This window comes from Chamaea fasciata, unplaced genomic scaffold, assembly GCF_029207755.1.
Source record: "Chamaea fasciata isolate MVZ Bird 193981 ecotype frontalis unplaced genomic scaffold, bChaFas1.0.hap1 SCAF_122, whole genome shotgun sequence".
Classification (NCBI taxonomy): Eukaryota; Metazoa; Chordata; class Aves; order Passeriformes; family Sylviidae; genus Chamaea; species Chamaea fasciata.
This window is the reverse complement of record NW_027094207.1, coordinates 57,019-65,611: the sequence shown is the minus strand read 5'-3', so window position 1 is coordinate 65,611 and position 8,593 is coordinate 57,019. Positions and strand designations below refer to the sequence as shown.

Below are 8,593 nucleotides of genomic sequence, written 5' to 3'. Positions count from 1 at the left end.
TAAATAAATACAAAAATAGAAAAATATAAGTAACAAAAATAGAAATATAAAATACAGTTTTAAGGGGTGAGAAAATCTCTAGAAAAGCTAAAGCTTTTACAGTATCCCCTAAATAGGTGGTACTCTCTTAACTGCTGCAGAGCGTTGAAACAAGCCTAGAGAAGCTTCAGTGTGCACCAAAAGCAGCTGCTGCTATAGGAAACCGGTGTTGTTTTAAGACCTCCCCCTCCCAAGTTCCTTGCACTTTGTGTTCACAGAGAAGTCACACGAGTCCTGATATATTTTTCCTTTCTTCAAGGATGATGACAACAAGAAAAGTCAACTCTTTAATTTTTGCTTATCCCTAGCAAGCAAAGCCCGGTGCCCCAGTGTGTCGGTGCAAACAGTGAAATGTCTGCAGCAAGTTCCCTCTGCCCCGCCCTCACCCTCGGGCTGGCAGCAGCTGCAGGCGTGAGCTGTTAGGATAACGAGGGGACAGAGCAGCCGCAGGCGTGAGCTGTAAAGGATAATGAGGGGCAGGTGGCTCCTGCCCGAGCTGCTTACGCGGGGAGCCTCAGCTCAGTCTAGCGTGGAGCTGCCGGAGGGAGCAGCTTCTGCGAGGCTCTCTGGAGTGTCTTACGGGATGATGGCGAGCTCGTCTTACAGAGTTTGGGGGAACCCTCGGATATGGAGTATTGCTTCAGGAGATGCCGAGGGACAAACCTTTGTGCCGGGCAGCAGGAGCAGGTGAGCCGGTGTGGATTTGTAGGGGGGACTTTTCTCCTTTTCCCTTTCAATTTTGTCTTCCCAATCCTTCCCTGGCGTCCCTAGAAAAAAAAAAAAAAGGGGTTTTGAGGACAAAAGAGTTTAAATTGAGGAAAGAAACTCCTTTTATTGTCTGTGTTCAAACTGGGGGAATCCCCCTTCACCTGGGATTTTAATAAATAGTGGTACTTCTATGCGGTGCTTTTATTACTTTATTACTTATATGGTGCTTTTATTCAATATTGCATTCTTTGGTGGTACATAGTGTTTTGTTTTATTTTTTGGTATTATTTATTGCCTGTAATTTGGTTTTTGAGCGAAGGTAACTGTATGGATGGGTTTGTTTGTATTTGAGGTAGAATTAATTTAAGTAACTTTTTTTTTTTTTTTTTTAATAGGCTTCTGATACGTGCGATTGGGGTTTTGTTTTTGTTTATTGTATGTAGGGATTCAGATTACCTAGGGCCAGCCTGGCCGGTGGAGGTTTTGTTAGATGCAATTTTAATATTTTTAAAAGTTTTTTTCTGTTTAGTTGTTTTAAGGTGGTTTTCAATAATTTTTTGTGTAGTTTTATTTTGTTTGTAGATGGTGTATGCTAAGGGATACGGTCTATTTATTTGGTGGTAGGTTTCTTAGTTTACATGTCGATCACATTGTTTTTGAACTGAGTTTTATTGTTGAAATATTTTTTTTTGGTGACATATTGTATTTTTAAAGGAAATGTTTTCTAAGGTTTACAATGGTGGAAGTGGCTGTAGGGTGAGGTATAGGGGAGGTTATTTATTTAGCGGTGGCTTTTATCATGGTGAGTATGTAGTGTTTGTTTTGGTGGGTTGAGGTAGTGGAATGTAGGTAATTTTTTGTGTTTCCTAATATTTGTAATTGGATTATTGTTTATTATAGTATAGGGGTTAATTTATTTGGCTTGTTTGATTGCAGTATATGTTTTATACTTATGGATCATTTGAAAGGTATTGTTTATAGTTACATTGATTTTTTTGGTTTTGTGTGTATTTATAAGTGGTATTTTTGTTTTGATGGTTTGAGGTTTATGGGTTTCTTGAGTTAGGAATGATTTGTTGTGGTGTTTTTAATTGAAATTTATTTGTGACTTCTTTGTTGTGTAGTTTGATTTGTTTGTTGCTGTCGGGGTTTAGGGTAAATTTGAGAGGAAACCTTTGAATGGGGTTCTTCTGGAAAGTAAACCTAAACAGTCTCTTTCTTTTAAACTGCTTTTGCAAAGAATTTCTTTGGAGAAAAGTGGGAAAACCTATTTGTTTAACAAACAAAGTGGTCACAAGCATAAAGAATGAATAATATGAAATAATAAAACTTTTTGTTATTTTGAAGCGAGATGGTAACTTCAGAAAGTCTTTGCTGTGGGCTGTAGCTGAGCTCTTTTGGTCTCTTATCAGCTGTTCTGGTGTTGATAAAATGCTCAGGTGCAGGCCCCGTGGGCTGCAGGTGCCAGCTCTCGGCGCTGCTCTGGGTTTTTCAGTCTGCAGCAGGTTTAAACAGTCCTAAGAAAAAGGAAAACAAATAGCGAGGGAACTTCTCTGCCCTAACTAGCTGAAACTAAGAGCAAAGCACATCTTTGTGCTGCAGTCTGTCTGTGCTTGAGCTGAATATATGAGAGAGGGTATTCAGAAGAGTGAAAGTCGTTTTCTTAAAACAAACTGCACCCATTTTCTTTCCTTGCTTAGCTCTCAAAATCAGTCTTAAAGGTCCAGAACAAACGACTGGGGATACAAGCGGCATAAACTCACCCTAGGGCATTCTATGTCTTATCCCCATATCATAAACTTACCAAAACAAATTGAATTCTAACTCTAGGAACACATACATTCCACACACTTATGTCTTTATAGAAGCAACATACAGCTGTATACAGACAATGGTAGCGATAGTTAATAAACAGTGATGCTTACAGATGGTTCTTACTTAACAGTTAGATTTTCTGGACGTTCACATCCGTGTTGTTTCATTTTTCTGTGCTGTTCACTATGTGCAACTCGGTTGCAGTCATTTTGCAGTCTAAGGGGAGTCAAGGTTGCAGCTACTGACAGCTTGGACCTGGGAGTAAAGTGCAGCAGTGTTCAGAATTGAAAGTGGCAGAAGCCCACTCCGGGGCACAGAGCTCTGTGCAGGAACGGTGGGTCTCTTCTGTGGGAAGCTAAACTCACCCCTCCAAGTTCCTGATGTCAGTTTGCAGGTGTTTGGCAGTCTAAGGGCAGCCAGGGTTTCAGCTTCTGGCAGCTTGGTTATGGGAGTAATGTGCACTGTTCAGAATTGTAAGTGGCAGAAGCTCACTCCGGGGCACAGACCTCTGTGCAGGAACGGGGACCCCTTTTCTGGGGAAACTAAACACACCTCCCTGGATCCGATTGTCAGTTTTAAGGAGCCATTTGGCAGTCTAAGGGGAGCCAGTCTTCCAGCTACTGACAGCGTGGATCTGGGAGTAATGTGCACTGTTCAGAATTCTAAGTGGCAGAAGCCCACTCCGGGGCACACAGCTCTGTGCAGGAACAGTGGGTCTTTTCTCTGGGAAGCTAAACACACCCCAGTAGGTTCCTGATGTCAGTTTGCAGGTGGCATTTGGCACTCCAAGGACAGTTAGGGTTCCAGCTTCTGACAGCTTGGTTCTGGGAGTAATGTGCACTGTTTAGAATTCTAAATGGCAGAAGCCCACTCCCGAACACGGAGCTCTGTGCAGGAACGGTGACTGTCTTTCGTGGGAAGCTAAACTCCCCCCATCAGGCTCCTGATGTCAGTTTATAGGACAGATTTGGCACCCCAAGGACAATAAGGGTTCCAGCTCCTAGGAGCTTGGATATGGAAAAAGTGCAGCAGTGTTCAGGATTCTAAGTGGCAGAAGCCCACTCCGGGGCACAAAGCTCTGTGCAGGAACAGTGGCTCTCTTCTGTGGGAAGCTATACTCACCGACTAAGTTCCTAATGTCAGGTTGTAGGAGACATTGGGCACTCCAAGGACAGTTAGTGTTTCAGCTTCTGGCAGCTTGGATCTGGCAGATATCCTGTGCTGGACTTATTTTTAGCAGGCAGAAGCCCACTCCCCGGCACAGAGCTATGTGCAGGAACGGTGGCTGTCTTTCGTGGGAACCTAAACTCCCCCCCATCAGGCTCCTGATGTCAGTTTATAGGATAGATTTGGCACTCGCAGGACAGTAAGGGTTCCAGCTTCTGGGAGCTTGGATCTGGCAGATATCCTGTGCTGAATTTTTTTTTAGCAGGCAGTAGCCCTCTCTGGGTCAGAGGGCTCTGTGCAGGAAGCGTTGCCCCTTTTCTGTGGGATCTGGACTCACCGCATCAGGTTCCTAATGTCAGGTTGTAGGAGACATTTGGCACTCCAAGGACAGTTAGGGTTCCAGCTTCTGACAGCTTGGTTCTGGGAGTAATGTGCACTGTTCAGAATTCTAAGTGGCAGAAGCCCACTCCCGGGCACAGAGCTCTGTGCAGGAACAGTGGCTATCTTCTGTGGGAAGCTAAACTCACCCCTCCAAGTTCCTGATGTCAGGCTGTAGGAGACATTGGGCACTCCAAGGACAATTAGGGTTCCAGCTTCTGGATGCTTGGATCTGGCAGAAGTCCTGTGCTGAACTTATTTTTATCAGTTAGCAGCCCACTCCGTGGCCGAGAGTTCTGTGCAGGAACGGTGGGTCTTTTCTGTGGAAAGCTAAACTCACCCCTCCAAGTTCCTGATGTCATTTTGCAGGGGGTGTTTGGCAGTCTAAGGGCAGCTAGGGTTTCAGCTTCATGGCAGCTTGGTTGTGGGAGTAAGTACACTGTTCAGAATTCTAAGTGGCAGAAGCCCACTCCCGGGCACAGAGCTCTGTGCAGGAACAGTGGCTCTCTTCTGTGGGAAGCTAAACTCACCCCCCGAAGTTCCTAATGTCAGGTTGTAGGAGACATTGGGCACTCCAAGGACAGTTAGGGTTCCAGTTTCTGACAGCTTAGTTCTGGGAGTAATGTGCACTGTTCAGAATTCTAAGTGGCAGAAGCCCACTCCGGGGCACAGAGCTCTGTGCAGGAACTGTGGGTCTTTTCTGTGGGAAACTAAACTCACCCCAGCAGGTTCCTGATTTCAGGCTGTAGGAGACATTTGGCACTCCAAGGACAGTATAGGTTCCAGCTTCTGGATGCATGGATCTGGCAGAAGTCCTGTGCTGAACTTATTTTTATCAGTTAGCAGCCCACTCCGTGGCCGAGAGTTCTGTGCAGGAACGGTGGGTCTTTTCTGTGGAAAGCTAAACTCACCCCTCCAAGTTCCTGATGTCAGTTTGCAGGGGGTGTTTGGCAGTCTAAGGGCAGCTAGGGTTTCAGCTTCATGGCAGCTTGGTTGTGGGAGTAAGTACACTGTTCAGAATTCTAAGTGGCAGAAGCTCACTCCCGGGCACAGAGCTCTGTGCAGGAACAGTGGCTCTCTTCTGTGGGAAGCTAAACTCACCCCCCGAAGTTCCTAATGTCAGGTCGTAGGAGACATTGGGCACTCCAAGGACAGTTGAGGTTCCAGCTTCATGGCAGCTTGGATATGGGAGAAGTGCAGCAGTGTTCAGAATTCTAAGTGGCAGAAGCCCACTCCCGGGCACAGAGCTCTGTGCAGGAACTGTGGGTCTTTTCTGCGGGAAACTAAACTCACCCCAGCAGGTTCCTGATGTCAGGCTGTAGGAGACATTTGGCACTCGCAGGACAGTTAGGGTTCCAGCTTCTGCATGCTTGGATCTGGCGAAAGTCCTGTGCTGAACTTATTTTTATCAGTTAGCAGCCCACTCCGTGGCCGAGAGTTCTGTGCAGGAACGGTGGGTCTTTTCTGTGGAAAGCTAAACTCACCCCTCCAAGTTCCTGATGTCAGTTTGCAGGTGTTTGGCAGTCTAAGGGCAGCCAGGGTTTCAGCTTCTGGCAGCTTGGTTATGGGAGTAATGTGCACTGTTCAGAATTGTAAGTGGCAGAAGCTCACTCCGGGGCACAGACCTCTGTGCAGGAACGGGGACCCCTTTTCTGGGGAAACTAAACACACCTCCCTGGATCCGATTGTCAGTTTTAAGGAGCCATTTGGCAGTCTAAGGGGAGCCAGTCTTCCAGCTACTGACAGCGTGGATCTGGGAGTAATGTGCACTGTTCAGAATTCTAAGTGGCAGAAGCCCACTCCGGGGCACACAGCTCTGTGCAGGAACAGTGGGTCTTTTCTCTGGGAAGCTAAACACACCCCAGTAGGTTCCTGATGTCAGTTTGCAGGTGGCATTTGGCACTCCAAGGACAGTTAGGGTTCCAGCTTCTGACAGCTTGGTTCTGGGAGTAATGTGCACTGTTTAGAATTCTAAATGGCAGAAGCCCACTCCCGAACACGGAGCTCTGTGCAGGAACGGTGACTGTCTTTCGTGGGAAGCTAAACTCCCCCCATCAGGCTCCTGATGTCAGTTTATAGGACAGATTTGGCACCCCAAGGACAATAAGGGTTCCAGCTCCTAGGAGCTTGGATATGGAAAAAGTGCAGCAGTGTTCAGGATTCTAAGTGGCAGAAGCCCACTCCGGGGCACAAAGCTCTGTGCAGGAACAGTGGCTCTCTTCTGTGGGAAGCTATACTCACCGACTAAGTTCCTAATGTCAGGTTGTAGGAGACATTGGGCACTCCAAGGACAGTTAGTGTTTCAGCTTCTGGCAGCTTGGATCTGGCAGATATCCTGTGCTGGACTTATTTTTAGCAGGCAGAAGCCCACTCCCCGGCACAGAGCTATGTGCAGGAACGGTGGCTGTCTTTCGTGGGAACCTAAACTCCCCCCCATCAGGCTCCTGATGTCAGTTTATAGGATAGATTTGGCACTCGCAGGACAGTAAGGGTTCCAGCTTCTGGGAGCTTGGATCTGGCAGATATCCTGTGCTGAATTTTTTTTTAGCAGGCAGTAGCCCTCTCTGGGTCAGAGGGCTCTGTGCAGGAAGCGTTGCCCCTTTTCTGTGGGATCTGGACTCACCGCATCAGGTTCCTAATGTCAGGTTGTAGGAGACATTTGGCACTCCAAGGACAGTTAGGGTTCCAGCTTCTGACAGCTTGGTTCTGGGAGTAATGTGCACTGTTCAGAATTCTAAGTGGCAGAAGCCCACTCCCGGGCACAGAGCTCTGTGCAGGAACAGTGGCTATCTTCTGTGGGAAGCTAAACTCACCCCTCCAAGTTCCTGATGTCAGGCTGTAGGAGACATTGGGCACTCCAAGGACAATTAGGGTTCCAGCTTCTGGATGCTTGGATCTGGCAGAAGTCCTGTGCTGAACTTATTTTTATCAGTTAGCAGCCCACTCCGTGGCCGAGAGTTCTGTGCAGGAACGGTGGGTCTTTTCTGTGGAAAGCTAAACTCACCCCTCCAAGTTCCTGATGTCATTTTGCAGGGGGTGTTTGGCAGTCTAAGGGCAGCTAGGGTTTCAGCTTCATGGCAGCTTGGTTGTGGGAGTAAGTACACTGTTCAGAATTCTAAGTGGCAGAAGCCCACTCCCGGGCACAGAGCTCTGTGCAGGAACAGTGGCTCTCTTCTGTGGGAAGCTAAACTCACCCCCCGAAGTTCCTAATGTCAGGTTGTAGGAGACATTGGGCACTCCAAGGACAGTTAGGGTTCCAGTTTCTGACAGCTTAGTTCTGGGAGTAATGTGCACTGTTCAGAATTCTAAGTGGCAGAAGCCCACTCCGGGGCACAGAGCTCTGTGCAGGAACTGTGGGTCTTTTCTGTGGGAAACTAAACTCACCCCAGCAGGTTCCTGATTTCAGGCTGTAGGAGACATTTGGCACTCCAAGGACAGTATAGGTTCCAGCTTCTGGATGCATGGATCTGGCAGAAGTCCTGTGCTGAACTTATTTTTATCAGTTAGCAGCCCACTCCGTGGCCGAGAGTTCTGTGCAGGAACGGTGGGTCTTTTCTGTGGAAAGCTAAACTCACCCCTCCAAGTTCCTGATGTCAGTTTGCAGGGGGTGTTTGGCAGTCTAAGGGCAGCTAGGGTTTCAGCTTCATGGCAGCTTGGTTGTGGGAGTAAGTACACTGTTCAGAATTCTAAGTGGCAGAAGCTCACTCCCGGGCACAGAGCTCTGTGCAGGAACAGTGGCTCTCTTCTGTGGGAAGCTAAACTCACCCCCCGAAGTTCCTAATGTCAGGTCGTAGGAGACATTGGGCACTCCAAGGACAGTTGAGGTTCCAGCTTCATGGCAGCTTGGATATGGGAGAAGTGCAGCAGTGTTCAGAATTCTAAGTGGCAGAAGCCCACTCCCGGGCACAGAGCTCTGTGCAGGAACTGTGGGTCTTTTCTGCGGGAAACTAAACTCACCCCAGCAGGTTCCTGATGTCAGGCTGTAGGAGACATTTGGCACTCGCAGGACAGTTAGGGTTCCAGCTTCTGCATGCTTGGATCTGGCGAAAGTCCTGTGCTGAACTTATTTTTATCAGTTAGCAGCCCACTCCGTGGCCGAGAGTTCTGTGCAGGAACGGTGGGTCTTTTCTGTGGAAAGCTAAACTCACCCCTCCAAGTTCCTGATGTCATTTTGCAGGGGGTGTTTGGCAGTCTAAGGGCAGCTAGGGTTTCAGCTTCATGGCAGCTTGGTTGTGGGAGTAAGTACACTGTTCAGAATTCTAAGTGGCAGAAGCCCACTCCCGGGCACAGAGCTCTGTGCAGGAACAGTGGCTCTCTTCTGTGGGAAGCTAAACTCACCCCCCGAAGTTCCTAATGTCAGGTTGTAGGAGACATTGGGCACTCCAAGGACAGTTAGGGTTCCAGCTTCTGACAGCTTGGTTCTGGGAGTAATGTGCACTGTTCAGAATTCTAAGTGGCAGAAGCCCACTCCAGGGCACAGAGCTCT

The 8,593-nt window shown here is 47.8% G+C and overlaps 1 long non-coding RNA gene across 1 annotated transcript in view; it reads left to right on the top strand.

Annotated features, from left to right (window-relative positions):
• Nucleotides 1-474: 474 nt before the first annotated feature.
• LOC136304562 (uncharacterized) overlaps nt 475-8,593 on the top strand; it is a 57,552-nt gene continuing 49,433 nt past the window's right edge. Inside the window, exon 1 of the long non-coding RNA XR_010724657.1 lies at nt 475-726. This is a non-coding gene — a long non-coding RNA (uncharacterized lncRNA). The remainder of the gene's footprint in view (nt 727-8,593) is intronic.